At 38.2% G+C, this 16,810-nt stretch overlaps 1 protein-coding gene and 1 pseudogene across 3 annotated transcripts in view; one reads left to right on the forward strand and one right to left on the reverse strand.

Moving 5' to 3' along the window:
* The window catches only part of POLA1 (DNA polymerase alpha 1, catalytic subunit), a 295,823-nt gene that overhangs the window by 73,222 nt on the left and 205,791 nt on the right, over positions 1–16,810 (forward strand). The gene's annotated exons all lie outside the window — the stretch shown is intronic.
* On the reverse strand, positions 16,334–16,434 carry LOC114505826 (annotated as a pseudogene).

Below are 16,810 nucleotides of genomic sequence, written 5' to 3' on the forward strand. Positions count from 1 at the left end.
GTGCCAATTAGCATGTCTCATCCAGGATTGTGTAGTATTTGCTGCCACTTTATAGGTTTCTGTAGAGCGTTCTCTTTTTACTTCTTCAGTCTTTTGACACTGGCTGTAAGGGACTTGGAATGGTCCTAATGAATGTTGGTCTTAAGAATTCTTAAGGAAGAGGATGGAAAGACCGAGTTGAGGAGGCACACTTCCTCCCGTGTTACATGTTTTGGGGAACAAGGGGCGGGGGTGCTGCCCACCACAGCTGAAACCAGGATGGTTCTGGAGCCTGTCTTTGTGTAGCTTGTTTAGGGCACTCTCTGTGCCTGTTGTAATGGTGAAGGTTGTCATGTTTGCCATAAGCAGAATAAACAAATAGATCCAGAAAACGTATTCAGTCATCTTTGCTTGCTGAGCAGAAGCTAGCGGTTGTTTAAAACAAATGAAGGGGATAAAAACTCCCCTAACTTTTATTTACCAATCAGATTGCAAAGGGAAAAAAATAGCCTATTTTTAGGCTCCAATTATGCTAAGCCTTGAAGATAATGAAACAGTCTGACACAAAAGAGTGTGGTGATGACGCAAGTTTGTGTGGTGAAATTCCAAGACATTCACTGACTTTTTAGGATTCTGCACAGTGAATATTAAGCTCCTAAAGTGTTTGTTGCCCGGAAACAGTGCTTTATTCTTTTATATGCAGTGTAATGAAGTGAACCTGTGTTGTAATTTGTTTCTTGCAAGGAAAAGGGAGAATTAGCACATATCATCTATTCCTGCATCCTATCTTTGGCTTCTTGTGTGTCCTTTTCATTTGCTGAAGCCACCAAGTCATGCTGTTTCTAACACTGCATATTACCTACTGTCAGTTGCTCTGATTTTTCTTTATGTTGTACACAGGGAGGGTTTCCAGTGTTTGAATTAATTTCGCATTGTAGATTTGGCAGAATATGGAGGCTTTGAAAAAATACTGCTCCTCTCTTTCATTCTTTGTAAGAATTGGCTTTTCTGCTCTTCTTCCTTAATCATGTCAGGTGACTTCTTTCCTTGGAACTAATTCGTTTGGGGGATTTAAGTGAAAAGTGTGGTGGCACAGGGCTTCATTGGCTGGGTTGGTGGACATTGGCTGGTGGTGCTCCCCAGCCTCATGTTGCCTTTCCGTGTGTGGGTTTGGTAATGGGATTTTGGGATTTCTGCTGCCTACGGTTGTCTTCCTGAAAATGAAGCTGGGGTGCCGAAGGTTCATGTAATGGCAAGTATAAAGCTTCCTTCCAAGACACCATGTTTTCTTACTCTCTGAATCCGGCTATAATTTGAGGCCTAAAGCATCTACTTCTTAGAGTCTGGAGCTCTGGCATCTTTCATTTAGCCTCAGAGTTTTCTTCTTCAAAGTGGTCACTGGAAGAACTAAATACGGGAAGGCAGAAGGGAAAACTTGTCAAACCCAAGAAGCCCAAGTTGCAAGCTTCTGGCAGGGGTGGTTTACGGAAGGATTTGACGAAGTGGGAAGGGAATAGGTTGTGAAGGAGGTAAAAAGAGATACTCATTAGATTCAGGCTGAAGTGTACTGGCGTGCCCTGCCAAATAGCTAATAACATGAAATAGCAATCAGGTGATTGATACAGGCAGCCTGGTTGGATGAATTGGAAGCTAGGCAATGTCTCTGGCTAGATGCCTGCTCTCCACAGACACTACTTACTCTATTTCATTTAATGTCCCGCAGCCCTGCCGGTAGGGGATATTATCCCTTTTCACAAATGAGGGAAAAGCCTCAAGGGGATTAAATAAGTTGCCATGGTCTCCTTACTTGTAAGTGGCTAAAATGAATATGATTTCTTACATCCATGCCTCTCTTCTGAAATACAGGAAGCACAGATATGAACAGTATTTATCTTCTCATAAAGTAAGTAAAATATTGAGTGGTCCACCTGCTGAAAAGGCAATAATAGTTTTTTGTCACTATACTTCAATATAGAGCCCTTTCTTAAAATTGCAGATGGGCCAAATTCAGTTCCATTATCTGGCCTACTATGTGCCAGGTGAGGTACAAGTCCTGTAGATACCAGAAGAGTAAGACCATGGTCACTGATCTTAATTGTAAGTTGAAAGTGGGGTGGAGGGAAAGAGGACATTGACCTGTAAATGAACTCTGTACCATATGAATAAGATGCATTTTAAAGAAAGGAGAAAGGGAGACCATCACTTAGGGATTAGAGAATGATGTCAGTGTCCATAGAATAATTCCTACTATTGTTTCCATGGATTCTTTGTTCATTGCCAGGATTTGCCAAGAGAGGTATGGGATTCTGTTTTTGCAGAGGTGAAGTCCGAGAGGAACCAAAGGATGTTGCAAACAACCTTGGGACCTTTTCTAGCTAGAGTTTTTAATTCATGAGAGTAACAAAATTTTTTGTTTATGGCGAATGGAGAATCTGCCATTTCTACAACCATTAAACCTTTTCTTAACTTCAGCTGCGCCTCTCTTCACCCCCTTGTCAGACCAAGGAAGGCAGTGGGGTTTCTAACTGCAGCTCAGCGCATAACTGGCATGCATTGTTTTGCCATGGGGCAGTAGAACTTGAAATCTTCTTGTGGTTAATTCATATTGGTATTTTTTAAGATGTTTTATTTATTTATTTTTGACAGAGTGGAAGGGAGGGAGAAAGAGAGGAAGAGAAACTTCAATGTGTGGTTGCCTCTCGCACGCCCCCAACTGGAGGACCTGGCCTGCAACTCAGGCATGTGCCCTGACTGGGAATCAAACTGGCAACCCTTTGATCCGCAGGCCGGCACTCAGTTTACTGAGCCACACTAGCTGGGCCGTATTGATATTTTGGGATGGAGTTAGAAGGGGATTGATTTTTGTTGGATGAAAAGTTGCCTCCTCACCCTCAATACCAGTTAACAAAAATTATAGATAAAGCATAAGTGTAAATCAAAGCCCATGACAAGAGAAAAAATGATTCAAAAGTTAAGCCTTCTTTTATAAATTCCATCTCTCAGCCAAATGTATTACATCTCAGCCCAGCATGCTGAAGGTACTTATAATTCCTAGCACCGCACCTTACCCTTGACATACACCTGATAAAGAATAACAACAGTTATGAATTTACTGTTGGTTGTCTCTGAGGAATCCTGGATAATATGTGTTCTGGAGTCTGCCATACTTGGAGACCACTTCCCCATCCTATAACAAATTGATCTTGAGGTCTTTTTGGTCACAATAAGATGGAATTGTAGGAGTATGGGGAGACTTAAAGATCAGTCAATGTTTTGCACACTCTCAGTTCTCTAGTAAACACAGTATAAGCTCTACTTAGACATTGCCTTTGGCTTGGCAGTGGGATTCTTTAGCACCCAATACAATAAAAGGTGTCAAACCCTTCAGTGCTTTTTTCAGGGCAGAAATAGCAGAGGGATAGAGTCATAACTTTTGTAGTTTGGGATGTAAATTGCATATAACCATGTCAGGATTTTCTTAAGGGTTTCAGTCTAGAAGGCCGAAGACAGCAGGTGTTGATTCTGCTTTCTAAAAGGTGAACTCCAGAAAATTATAGACTAGTGAGCTATACAATACAATTCTAGAAAATTGCTAAGCTGTAGTTTTGTTTTGTTTTGTTTTAAGCATTTTGTGGCAGTCATCAAGGATCAGTATTGGTTCACCAAGAACAGGCAGTTTTGTTAATTTTGTTTTTCCTTTTAGGCTTAATATTAGGTTGAACCACATGAAAGTGCTAATTTTGAAAGTCAAAAGCAGTTGAATATCAATTTCATATGCTTCATTCTAATGGTTTTTATTGTGTTTTTGATAATAAAATTATGCATGTTCATTGTAGGATACTTAGAAAATATAGAAAAATAGAAAATAAAATTTACTCATAATGCAACAATCCATTTTAGGCATTTCTTTCCATCTTTCTCTATATGATGATCACATGAATATTATTTTTAAAAAACATAAGTTAGGTTATAGTTCATTTTTATAGTGTCTGGCTATTTATATTGAATATATTGTAAGCATTTCCCTGAAATCAGATATTTATACAAACAATTTTTGCTGTTAGGATTTCAGCAGATAGATGTTGCATAATTTATTTATCCATACCCCTATTTTAGCACATTCATGTCATTTCTAGTGTTTCATACTGATAAATATTGCTATAATATCTGAATGAATCTGGATCCATATCTCTAATTATTTACGTTAGATAAATTGTCAAATGTGGACTTGTATCCTTTCTAGGTTAAAGGATATAAACCCTTAAGACATATTTCCTAATTGCTTATCATAGAGGAGGTACTATTATGCCCCTGCATGACAGTATTTACTTGACTACAACACTGCTATGGTTAGCTATTACTTCTAAGACCAGCAGAAGAAGCAAGATAGGCCAGTTTTGTTTTTCTACCTTTAATAGGTTTTATTTTTAAGCAGACAAGATCATACAATCTGATTTTATCAAAGGACCTCACAGAGTTTCTTGTAATATTGTTACAGTCCAGTCAAAGCAATGTGAACTGAATGCAGATACAATTGGGAGATCTGTAGTTTGGCAAGCAGCTATATCTTAGAAATATTTAATTAGTGGATTTGTGTCATCTGGTAGGGGTGCCTCTATTATTATGTGGTCAGGCTCTGTGACCCTGTCCTGACCAACGTTTATAGAGATTTTGATGAAAACGGAACGTGCGCTCAGCAGATTTGCAGGTATGTCACAAAGCTGAGAGGGATGGTTATTAGTTTTCTCCTACCAGGCAGTGCGTGGGCCCTTTAAGCGCAGGAGCCACACACAGTCCTGGGAGCATTTTTTCTGAAATCAGCTATGTGGCCTTGGACAATATTATCTAACCTCCCTGTGTCTCAGTTTTCTCATCTGTAAGAGTAATCAGCAGAATACTTACCTCATATGTTTGTTTGGAAGATTAAATCAGTTATTAAATCTAAAGCACTGAGAATAGTTCCTGGCTCTTAGTAAATGACCAGTAAAGGTTAGCTGCTGTTACTGTTGTTTATCCTCCTCTCTTTCAAATGGTAGATAACATATACTTTTTAAATGAATGAACAACTAAATATCATAAAGACTTTGTAGGGAGATAGAATGGGCCCATACTACAAGTGAAATATAATGGGTAAGACTTGCATTTATGTTTTATCATATTAGAATGCCATGTAAAGAAAGGTTGAGTTATACTGTTTAGCTCCAGAAAGGATACATGTAATTAATTGAGAGAAATTAGCAATAAGGACTTGGTACTAATTAGCTCTATGAAGCAGAGTTGCCCTTTCTGGTAGTGGTAGAATTCAAACAGAAGCTCCAGACCATTATACCATAGAAAAGAGAAACCTTCTTTGGATTAGAGGTTAGACTCGATGACCTCTAAAGTCCCTTCCAGCTCTAGGCTGGCTCTGTGATTCTGAGTGGAATACCCAGGATTATCACAAAACATGTAGTAAGGCCCCATGAGTGCATGTTTGGAAGGGCCAAGGCTGCTAATCCGTGCCCACCCCCGCCCTCCCTGCTTCAGTTTTTCACCTGTTACATGGGAGCCCGGTATCGGCCCATTCCTCAGCTTGATGTGTCTTGCAGTCTAGCTTGCTGCCCCTGGCTGCTCCCTCCTCAGCAGCAATGCCTAGGGGATGCACAAATATTTGAAATGAGGGCACATTTTTCATAAACATACAAGAAAATCAAAAGACTTGCTGCTTGCAAAGTATATCTCATAATCGCTTAAAGAACAAGCACAAGATTTTGTTCATGTTGGATGTGCTCTCATCGTAGCTTTATAGGGGGCCAGAGGATGGACTTTGTCTTAGGCTCAGGGGCTCTGGGTTTCTGTACTTGCATGGTGTCTCCCCGAAGTGGAGCGTCAATTTCCTAATCCCCTGGGAAGGGTTGCTGAGCCCACACTGTTGTGTATTCTATATGGGCTTACATGCCTTGGGCTGAGATGATTTTTCTGTCAGTATGGACTCTGATTCCTTGCCCTTAAGCTATTTAAAGGTAGCTCCAAAATAAAGTGAAAAAGCTGACTTGGGAGCCCAAGCAGTTGCTTGCTTTCTTAGGTTCTTTGCCGAATGATTTCTGACATGTCTTGTCATTGTTTTGTGCTGCTCTCCCCATTTATAATATTTGGAGCATTGGCTTTTTGCCACACTTGTCAAGGATTTATGGGAGTTAATGACATGTAGTATATAAAGTACTTTGAGATTCTTTCATATAACTTGGTATTATCTTGAAAGCAAGAGGTTTAACTGTTCATTTGTTAGATAACTAGTGAGATTTTAAACAGATATAATCACACCATGTCTGTTATTTAACGTATTATGTGATACGCACAGACTTTTAGTGCTCAAATTTTAAACAGAGTGGCACTTTTTCTTTTCTTGTTTCTGTTTATAAAACCCATTTTGAGGAAATGCCTTGGGGGGAAAACTGGGAGTTAGGGTTCTGCAAAAAATTCTCCAGTCCATGTTTTTGAATGTTCTGGCTTGTCCTTAGTGCTGCTGTTCTGGTAACCGAGATAGCTGAAGTGAAGAACTCAGGACATTGCTGCCTTTTGCTGTTGATACTGATGTGTGTTGGTGGCTTGTGTTATAGAGGTGTTAACTGAGGTCCTCGCTGTGCAGCGCGTAGCAACCAAGGGGTTGCTGCTGTGTGTGCCAGGTGGGTTAATATATTTTTGAGAAAACATCTGTGGAATTTGACAGTGGATATTCTTTTGTAGCTATATTAATTTTACCCCTTTTGAGTAGTATTGGTTTACCAGCCAGAATCTAGAGCATGTAAATGCATTATCAGAATGATTTTAAAAAGTGATGTACACACAGGGAGTGAACTTTATAGGGATGGTTCTGATGCTTTCAAGGCCTAGATTCTTGTTGCATGTATTTTGAGCTAGAGTGTTAAGCCTGGTGCCTTAAGAAGGCTTTGCTTCTCCTTTTAAACTTCAGAATTTACTAAACCAACAGCTTTGTAGTCTTTAGTGGAAGGATTGTATGTAGAGCTTGGAGGTCCTTGAAATACACAAGCCATAGAGGGGACTAGATCTGTTTACTCTTGTCCTTGTGTTGTTCTGTGCACAGTGTAGAGCTCTGCAAAATAATAATGAGAACAATAGAGACTGAATAGCTGGATGATTTTTTTTAAAGATTACTAAGCATTAGATTTCCAGACCCATCTCATTTAGACAGAAAGGAACCTTAGTCTGACCCCCCCCCCCCCATTTTACAAAAAAAAAAAAGGCAAGTCCACAGGGTCTCACCAAACCAGAATCAGGACTGATGTAAAACCCAGGACTCTTCCTTTCCAAGCCAGAGCTGGAATGGATCTTCCCATTCTGCTATTTGCTGTAGAACACTGTTGCAGCATTTAGAAAATACGAAATCATAAGAAAATGACTCTTTCACTAAAACGATGCAATTTCTGTGTTCATAGTCCTAAGTAGGTTTTATTATTTGTATTAAGTAATTCTCAGCTGTTCCATAGTCTTTGGAGAGTATGAGTTGGCTGTATTTATTTTCTCCACCTTTTACCCAGTTAACAGAATGCTTATTCTCTTATTGCCACTTAAAAGTCATCTGGAAGACTCATGCTGACAATGTAATGCACAGTGAAGGAAGGGGGTAAAGTAGGAAAACATAATTATTGCATGCAAAGTCTTTTTAAAGGCTTTTTTCTCTTCCCTCCTCTATCTTTTCCCCAGCCTAGTTGGGTGGATCTGATTTGTATAGCTTTTTTTTCCCTTTTCTTTCCCTAAATTGGGTAAGAGCTGCAAAACTATTCAGGAGAAGCCGTAAACTATAGCAAACCATGTGAAAAGACAGTAGTTTGTGCCTTTCTGAACCTTGTTATAGATCTGTGGATAGTCTGGAGCTTACAAAACTATACTTAAATATTTTCTCTAATATAGGTTGAGGACAGATTTCTATTTGCTGGTGATGACTGTCAAAACAACTTCCCTAGAGCGATTGTCAGAGAGTGCCAGGCCTCATTTTCTGACTGAGAAACGGCTTTGGTTTCTCTTCACTGTGTTTTTACGTGATTATTTCTTCTTTTCTCAAGTGCTTATGACATTTAATAAATTTGCAGTTGAGAATTGTGGCAGCGAGTAAACATGAGAAAAGGAAATTGGGCACCTGGAAACTATTTAAATATAAACAAATGACAACAGAATGTAACCAGGAACAATATAATTTGAAAATTGTGAATGAAAGTGATCAAGGCCTAAAACAAGCCAAAACTGTATTTCATTCATTCCTTTCTTAACCAAAGTTACTTTTTCTTGAAACACAAGCACATCTTTTGTTTAATCCTTGAGGACTGATAATTTATAGGACTTCTTTATTTGTTCTTGATGGACAGTCTTTGGATTTGGTGCTCAAGGTGTGTCTTTTTTCAGCTATGCTTTACTGAATGCCAAGCTTTCTCAAGGCATATTTAAAATCTGAACTAGTAACAGGCAGATTTATGTACAGTATAGTTTATGTCTGCTTTTTAAAAAAGATTTTATTCATTTATATTTGGAAAGAGGAGAAGGGAGCGGGGAAGAGGGAGAGAAACATCAATGTGTGGTTGCCTCTTCCCCACCCCCTACTGGGGACCTGGCCTGCAACCCTGGCAGGTGCCCTGACTGGGAATTGAACCAGCGACCCTTGGGTTCAGAGGCCAGCACTCAGTCCACTTTGCCACACCAGCCAGGGCAGGTAAATATGTTTTTTAAAGAATAAACTTTTTGATTATGTTGCAGTTAAAGGTGAGATCATATGGTATTTGTCCCTCACTGCCTGGCTTTTTTCACTTCGGATAATGCTCTCCAGTTCCATCCATGCTGTCACAAAGGGTATAAGACTGTGGGGAGAAGGGTTTTCAGGAACTACTATAAAGGACACATAGACAAAACCAAGGAGAAGGGTGGAAGCAAGGGAGGGAGGTGGGTGCAGATGGGGTGGGGGGGAGTGGTGGGGAGAAAATGCAGACAACTGTAATTGAACAACAATGAAGTAATGTATGAAATAAAAAAGAATACACTTTTTAAATCTTTAATTTTTTATTTTTAAAAGATTAGTTGTGTTACCTTTCTTATTATGCTAAAAAACAAACCAGATTTACCTTCCTCAATTTGAAGTGTACAGTCCAGCAGTGTTAAGTATATTTACATTGTTGTGAGACAGATCTCCAGAACTTTATCTTGCAAATCTGAAACTATGCTCATTAAACAACATCCTTCTCCCTGTCACCCCCACCATTCTGCTTTCTGTTTCTATGAATTTACTTAAGATAGCTCATTTAAGTGGAATCATACAGTATTTGTCTTGTTGTGACTGGCTTTTTTCACTTGGCATAGTGTCCTCAAGGTTCATCTGTGTTATAGCATGTGACAGGATTCCCTGCTTTTTAAAAGATGAATAATATTTTTATTATATGTATATATCACATTTTCTTTATCCATTTATTCATCAATGGACATTTGAGTTTCTTCCACCTCTTGTCTGTTGTGATTAATCTTTAATAATTTTATTTGTGTTTTGAATAATTCATTTTTGCTGAGTTAAACTCAAACATACAACTTCTTGTTGATATGCACGTATAACTGAGTATAACACTAGACAGAAGCATGTAAGAGACCTGTGGATTTGAAGAGTAAAAAAAAATATATATATATATCTTAAAATTTTGTAGTATCAATATTGATTTTAAAATGCTTAAGTACTCTATATATTCTATTTTTGTTTTTGATACCAAAATAGATGCCTAAAATAGTTTTGAAATTGATTATCAATCAACTCTAGAACCTGCAGGTAGAGTCTTTGAGGTTATGTAATATTAATAGAAGAGTTCATCCCAGGCATGTACAGCCTTAAATTTTCTTGAAAGTGAAGTAGCCTCTGAATTTTTCTAAAATGCTTATTTACAGTTTTATTACATGAGATTTTCTGTCAGTTATCCAAACATACCTTTGAAGTTTTGTGAAGCATTGTGTAAGCAACCTGACAATACAGGTGCAGTATGCAATTCATCACCGGTTACAACAGAGTAAGAGGCGAATTTTTGCCTTTTGGAGTCTTGGGAAGAGGACCATTTCTTTTGCCTAACCTAGAATCATTAAATATGGAGAGAATGTTGAGCTGGCTTCTCTAGATAAGACATTTACTTAAACTTCTTGTTACCATTAATTGCTTCTATGGGCCAAAGGAAATGAAAGCGTAGGCAGGCATTCAATTGGCTACTGATGTAAAGAGAAAGTAAAACATAGGACTGGCTTAATAGTTCAAGGTTGAAAGCACAAACAATTAACAGTAATTTTATATGGAAACTATAAATGGTGGAAATAATGTCTTGGAAATAGTGTCCATATACTTGATGTGAATAAGAATTAGTAATGCCAGGTGATAAGGAAAGCATTATTTTAATGTTTGTATATGTTTTGGAAATGGAAGGTAATCCTGATTTAAAGAACAAAACTAAAGATGTTCCAGGGGTGGTAAGTGAATTTATTTAATGTGCTTTGTTATTAGGATATTCCTGTAGAGTACTTAGATATTCCTAATAGTTTCTTTTTATAATACAAGGTACGAGCAATTTGGCATCTAAGTTTTAAATAGTATGTTGCTACTTGATTTTGTTGAGTCTTCTTAAACATGTGGGATGGCCTATGCTTGTTTTCTGAATTGAAATACACTAAAATTAGTTTGGTTTTAAGAGCTCTTAGAGCTGATACTTACTGTCTTTTTCCTGTGTGTTTTTGGTCACTATCCTAAACACTTTAAATGCATTAGTTTATTTAATCCTCACAGCCATCTCATGAGATTACTACTCCTCTTTCTCACAAAAGGAAATGGGCTATAGACAGGCTAAATAACTTGCTTAAAGTCACACATCTAGTGATGGAGCTAAGATTCCTAGATTGACTCTGGGCCCACATTTATCATTTTAATGACTGTTATGTGAAAGTTCTGGACACTAAGCACACTCTAGGGTTTGAACAAGTATTGATTATATCTATTGAACTTCTTAGGATGACTGGAGATGTTATAAAAGTTTGCTGTAAAAGCCCGCAGGGAAGCCATTGCTCTGAAGGTGACTGATTTACTTAAATGATTTCAATCCAGGATACTGGTTTCTAACCTTGAGGTTCATTTGTCAAGTCTAAAAGACACTGAAGAATGACCTCAGAGAATCCTTAGGCAGATGATATTGTTTTGTTAGTTTAGTATGGTGATAGAAAGCTTTTGTCCTTTGCTTTCATAATTGTAGAAAACAGAGTTTAAGAACTGGCTTTGGTTCAACCTCCCCATTCTACCAGTTGAGGAAGCGAGAGAACCTTCTCATAGAGGGAGAGTGCCAGAGCCAGGATTGAAGATATACTAGCTCACACTGGCATTGCCATGTGCCAGGTACTGTTCTAAGTGCATTATGTATGTGAACTCATTAACTACTCAGAACATACCTATGAAGTAGACATTGCTACATACCCATTTTTACAGGTGAGGAACCCAAGGTTATTATTAACTTACTCAAAGTCATGTGGACAGTAAGTAGTGGAGCTGGGATTTTAATCTAGGCAGTTTGGCTCCAGAGTCTGTGCTCTAAGCTACCCTACTAATGGTTGTAATATAATGCAATTGCCATCCTTTTTTTAAGGGCAAAAATGGTTCAATATCAGCCATTTCATATGGTTTATTCTGACATAAATCGGGATCCTTCCACAGCATGTTACCACCTCGCCACAATGGGTATTTGTGGTTATTTGCAGTGTTTACTTATACAGAGATTTCCCTCCTAGCCCCAGCCAGCTAGGAAGCGATACTATTCTTCTTTTTCCTACAGTACATTTGCATGTATCTCCATTGTGCTTTTTCTGACATTTGCATTCATTTTTCCTAGTTGGTATTTTTTGACTTATATTTTACAATCAGGCAAGGTGAGATTGGCAGTGCCTGTTCCAGTCTCGTGCTGAATAGAGGCATTCAGAGTGGAAATCCACGTTCCTGACATTAGGAGGAAAGCATTCAGACTTGAAGCTATGGGTTTTTCTTAGACAGTTTCTTTTCAAGTTGAAGAAATCTCTTTCTTGGGAGTTTTTTTGAATCAGGAATAGATACTGGATTTTTTCAAATGCCTTTTCTCTGTTTATTGAGATGATCATAGGGTTTTCTGTTGTCACTTTATTTTTTAGTTTGTTGATAATGGTGACTTACAGTGATTGATTTTCAAATGTTAAACTAACCTTGCATTCCTGGAGAAAATCCCACTTGGTCATGATGTGCTATCCTTTTTAATGTATTTTAAAAAGAATTTGATGGGTTAAAACATTAAGAATGTTTACATTTATGTTCACAAGGGATATTAGTCTTAAGTTGTCTTTTCTTGTGATGTCTTTCTTAGTCTCAGTCAGACCAGAGGAATGCTAGCCTCATAGGGTGCCTTGGAAAGTATCCCCTCCTCTTCAATTTTCTGGGAAAGTTTGTGTAGAATTGGTATTTTTTTCTTCCTTACATGTTTGAAGTAATTCACCACTGAAGCTATCTGGGCCTGGACCTTCATTTGTGTAAAGGTCTTAAACTATAAATGCAGTCTTTTTAGTAGATATAAGGCTGTTCAAAATCATCTCTTTCTTCTTTTTTATCCTCACTCAAGAACAGTTTTTCATTGATTTCAGCAGAGGGGAAGCAGGGGGAGGTGGAGAGAGAGAGAGTGAGAGAGAGAGAGAGACAGACAGACAGACAGACATTGATGTGAGAGAGAAACATCTATTGGTTGGTTGCATTCTCATATGTGCCCCGACTGGGGATTGCACCTGTAGCTTGGGTGTGTGCCCCGACAGCGAATCAAACCTGTGTGGCCTTTTGGTCTCTGGAACAAGGCTCTAAGCAACTGAACCACACCAGCCAGTACTACCTGCTTCTGAAACTTGAGTAAGCTTTGGTAGTGTGTATCTGTTGAGGAATTTGTCCAATTTGTTGGCGTTAAGTTGTTTATAATGTTCCCTTTTTGTCTCTTTAATTGCTGTGCAATTGGTAGCGGGTGCTCTCTCTCTCATTCTTGATACGGGTAATTTGTATCTTCACTTTATCAGATACTGGGTCTGTCTTCTGGCTTTTCAATCCCGTTAGACTACTTCTCCACACAGCTCCTGTGATGACTTGCCCTCAGGCAAAAAGTTAGAAAAATGGGCCACTTAGCCTAGAGTCTTTCCTTTTCTCCAATTACAGTTGGCTTCCTTCCAAGTTCAGCCTGGGTTTGTTTTGGGTTACCCTCTAGGACCTTCAGGTAATTGTTTTATCTGTCACCTGGAAGCTATAATTGCTTTCTGTGAGAGGACTTGTCCATTGCTGGAAGCAAAATGTCTGGGATTTTGGTTTTGTGACATTCTAGCCAATTGAGACATTCTGTAATAGCTGTAATGGAACTGGGTTACTTAGCAGTACTTTCTAGTCATTGTTGCCTTGATTGTATTTGATAGGAAATAGCTCAACTGGATATTTGGAATAAATTACGGAGTTAGAGAAAGGTGAAAGGAGAAATTCAAAATGGGTTCAGTGGGGAAAACCATTATCAACTTAAAAAGTGAGCATTCATGAGTACCAAACATGTCAAGCTTCTGAATGATATCGAGTGCTTTTGCTTCTCAGGGGGAACTTTTTCAAAGGATGGAAGAAAACACTGATATTTTAGGCCTGAAAACAAAGCATTTCTAATTGATTAATGGTTAGTATATTAAGTAAATAGTTTTAGGTCATATTAATCTATAATACTTAAATATTTTATTTGTGATAGATTTAATTTTCTCACCATTTTATATTGATCATTTAAGCCCATTTAGTATATACTGCAGTTTGAATCGAAAGACACTAGGAGAAGTCATCTTAGGTCTCTGGATCTCAGCCTGGTATTTACTGAGTGATCACATGAGCCATGCACTGTGCTAGGCACAGGAGGTTCAGCGATGAACAAGGAGGTTGTATTCTTAGAGGCTCAGAAATCTGACTCTCTTGGCATGCACGGCGGATGGTCAGACTCACATGTACATGCCCCAATGCCAATTTGTTCATTTGAAGTGAGAACTACAGCTGTTAATTAGACTGGTGAGGTTGAACTGAGAGATTAGTGCATTTTCTCTTTATAGACAAGCCACATGGGAAGCCAAATTATAATCACAAGGTTGCTTGGTGAGAATGGAATCAAAACAAAGAGACTGGGTTAGATAATCCATGATTAGGATACACCTGCCACATGGACTATTTGGGTTTCCCCTGAATAATGCTGAGCAGTAAAGCTTGACAATGTCTGGTTCTCTGGGTTTATTTCTATGGCGACTATTTTCCTTTGTTCACACAATTTTTTTGAACCAAACTATAATCCCATTTACTAAATGACAAGCCACATTCTAGGCCTGCTTCCTGAGATTATAAAATTAGATCACCTTTAGAGGTTTTCAAATTCTAAGGCTAGGCATACACAAAGACAGTCTTTTAGTTAATTTCAACAGAATGCTGCCATATCCATTGTGCAGGTAGGTTTTACCCTCGGAGGGTGGCTTTTTTTTTTCCTCCTTATATTCATGGTCTGGAAGGGATTTGTGAATCCCTTATAATTGTCTTCATGTACTACCAATAATTTTGTTTTACTCTGTTTAAATTTATAGACTTCTGTCTTTCATATGACATGGGTGCCGGACCCTTGTTCTTAAAATCAATTTTTTAAAAAAGATTGTATTTATTTTTAGAGAGTGGGGAAGGGAAGGAGAAAGAGAGGGATAGAAACATCAATGTGTGGTTGCCTCTCACGCCCCACACTGGGGACCTGGCCTGCAACCCAGGCATGTGCCCTGACTGGGAATGGAACCGGTGACCCTCTGATTCACAGGCCTGATTTCAATCTACTGAGCAGTGCCAGCCAGGACTAAAATAAATTGTTTTAATGGGAAAGGCTGATCTGTCCTAATGGAGGTAACATAAATTTATTTGAAAATGTAGGAAATATCAAAATTTAAACCTAGAAAGTCCTGGGACTCAAACATATATTTGATTTTTTAAAACTAAGGAATATACTAGAATTTCCTAGAAAAGATCCAGGGAACATGAAAAGTAGTTAGTTGCTTTCAAGGAGAAATGGCATGACTTGAGATATAATGGAGACTCAAACTTTGGAATTGTGAGCCAATTTCACTTACTACAGAGGTGTCAAACTCATTTTCACTGGGGACCACATCAGCCTCATGGTTGCCTTCAAAGGGCTGAATGTAATTTTAGGACTGTGTAAATATAACTACCCCTTAACCAGGGGAAAGGAGCTCGGCGCTGCTGCCGGGTAGAAACAAGATGCCAGGCCGGATAAAACAAGGTGGAGGGCCGGATTCGGCCCGTGGGCCTTGTGTTTGCCACCTGTGACTTACTAGATTCTTCTATTTTTTGCTTCCTCAATTATTGTCTGTATATCAGCTGTCCATAATCAGGGTTAAAGGACCATCTAGTTAACTATTAAAAAAAAAAATTAAGACCCAATGGCTGCCACATTTGTCCACATCAGTTCCTGTGTTTTCAGTAATCCAAACAAAGTGGCATCACTGTCCTTCAAAACCTATGGGCAACCGGCAAAGCCTTGGTTGATACCAGTTTACAACTTTCTTGAAGGCAAGAAGTGTAACAACAGCAGTAGTGGTAGCAGCAATCATGATACATGTGTGTAGGGCTTTGTGGTTTTCATAGAGCCCTTTTACCGAAATTATCTAATTTGAATTTCACAGGTAGAAGTATAATGTATGTGTATGTTGGTAACCATTTCTGCTTTCTAGCCAGCCAGTTTTTCCTGTTGTAAGTTTTTGGCCTGAACAATGGGGAAATGTGTTTGCCCCCTTTGAGCTGTCACAGTGCTTTCTTTTACAGACAAATTTAGTTCTTTTGTGAAGTTTTAGATTATACTTACAAGGATTCTTAACACCAAATTGATTGTTGGAGATGAAAAGCAAAGCTGAGACTCAGTATCTGACATTTTGGGGTGGGACTGTCCTTTAAAAGCCTCCCATTGATTTTTTAGTCAATAAAAATACAATGCCATGCTACCTTTTTTTAGTGTTGAATACCATTCATTCTTAAAATATATTCCAATTAATAACAGCTTGTTTTGCTATTTTTGTATTTTTATTTTTTTAAATTTTATTTTTCAATTACAGTTGACATTCAGTATTATTTTATATGTTTCAGGTGTATAGCATAGTGGGTAGACAATTACACAGTCTGCAAAGTGATCCCTCCGATAATTCAAGTATCAACCTGGCACCATACATAGTTATTGCTGTATTATTAACTGTATCCCCTAAGCTGTACTTTACATCCCCATGACTATTTTGTATCAAAAATATGGAATGCTTCATGAATTTGCATGTCATCCTTGCCACAGGGGCCATGCTAATCTCTGTATCATTCCAATTCTAGTACATTTGCTGCAGAATCGAGTGCATAAGAGCGTTCTTGATGCACATTACTTCTGTAGATATCCGTGTTCTAGATCTGAACTGTATAGTATAGTAGCCATTAGCCACAGGTGGCTACAGAAATCTAAATTTTAATTACTTGAAATAAAATTTCACTTAGCCAGAATAGCCACATTTTAAGTGCTCAACAGGCATGGTAGCTACGAGCTATATTAGTATTGGATAACACTGTTCTAGAAAATCTAACTTCTACTTAGTTTTGGGGGGAAGGCTATCAAATAATGTTGCGATTGTTTATAAATTTATCTGCAAGATTTATGTTTCTAAATGCATTTGTGAAGCCTTACTATATGATGTAAAATATGTATTTTTAAGTATGCTTTTTAAACATATAGTT

This window comes from Phyllostomus discolor, chromosome X (genome assembly GCF_004126475.2).
Source record: "Phyllostomus discolor isolate MPI-MPIP mPhyDis1 chromosome X, mPhyDis1.pri.v3, whole genome shotgun sequence".
Classification (NCBI taxonomy): Eukaryota; Metazoa; Chordata; class Mammalia; order Chiroptera; family Phyllostomidae; genus Phyllostomus; species Phyllostomus discolor.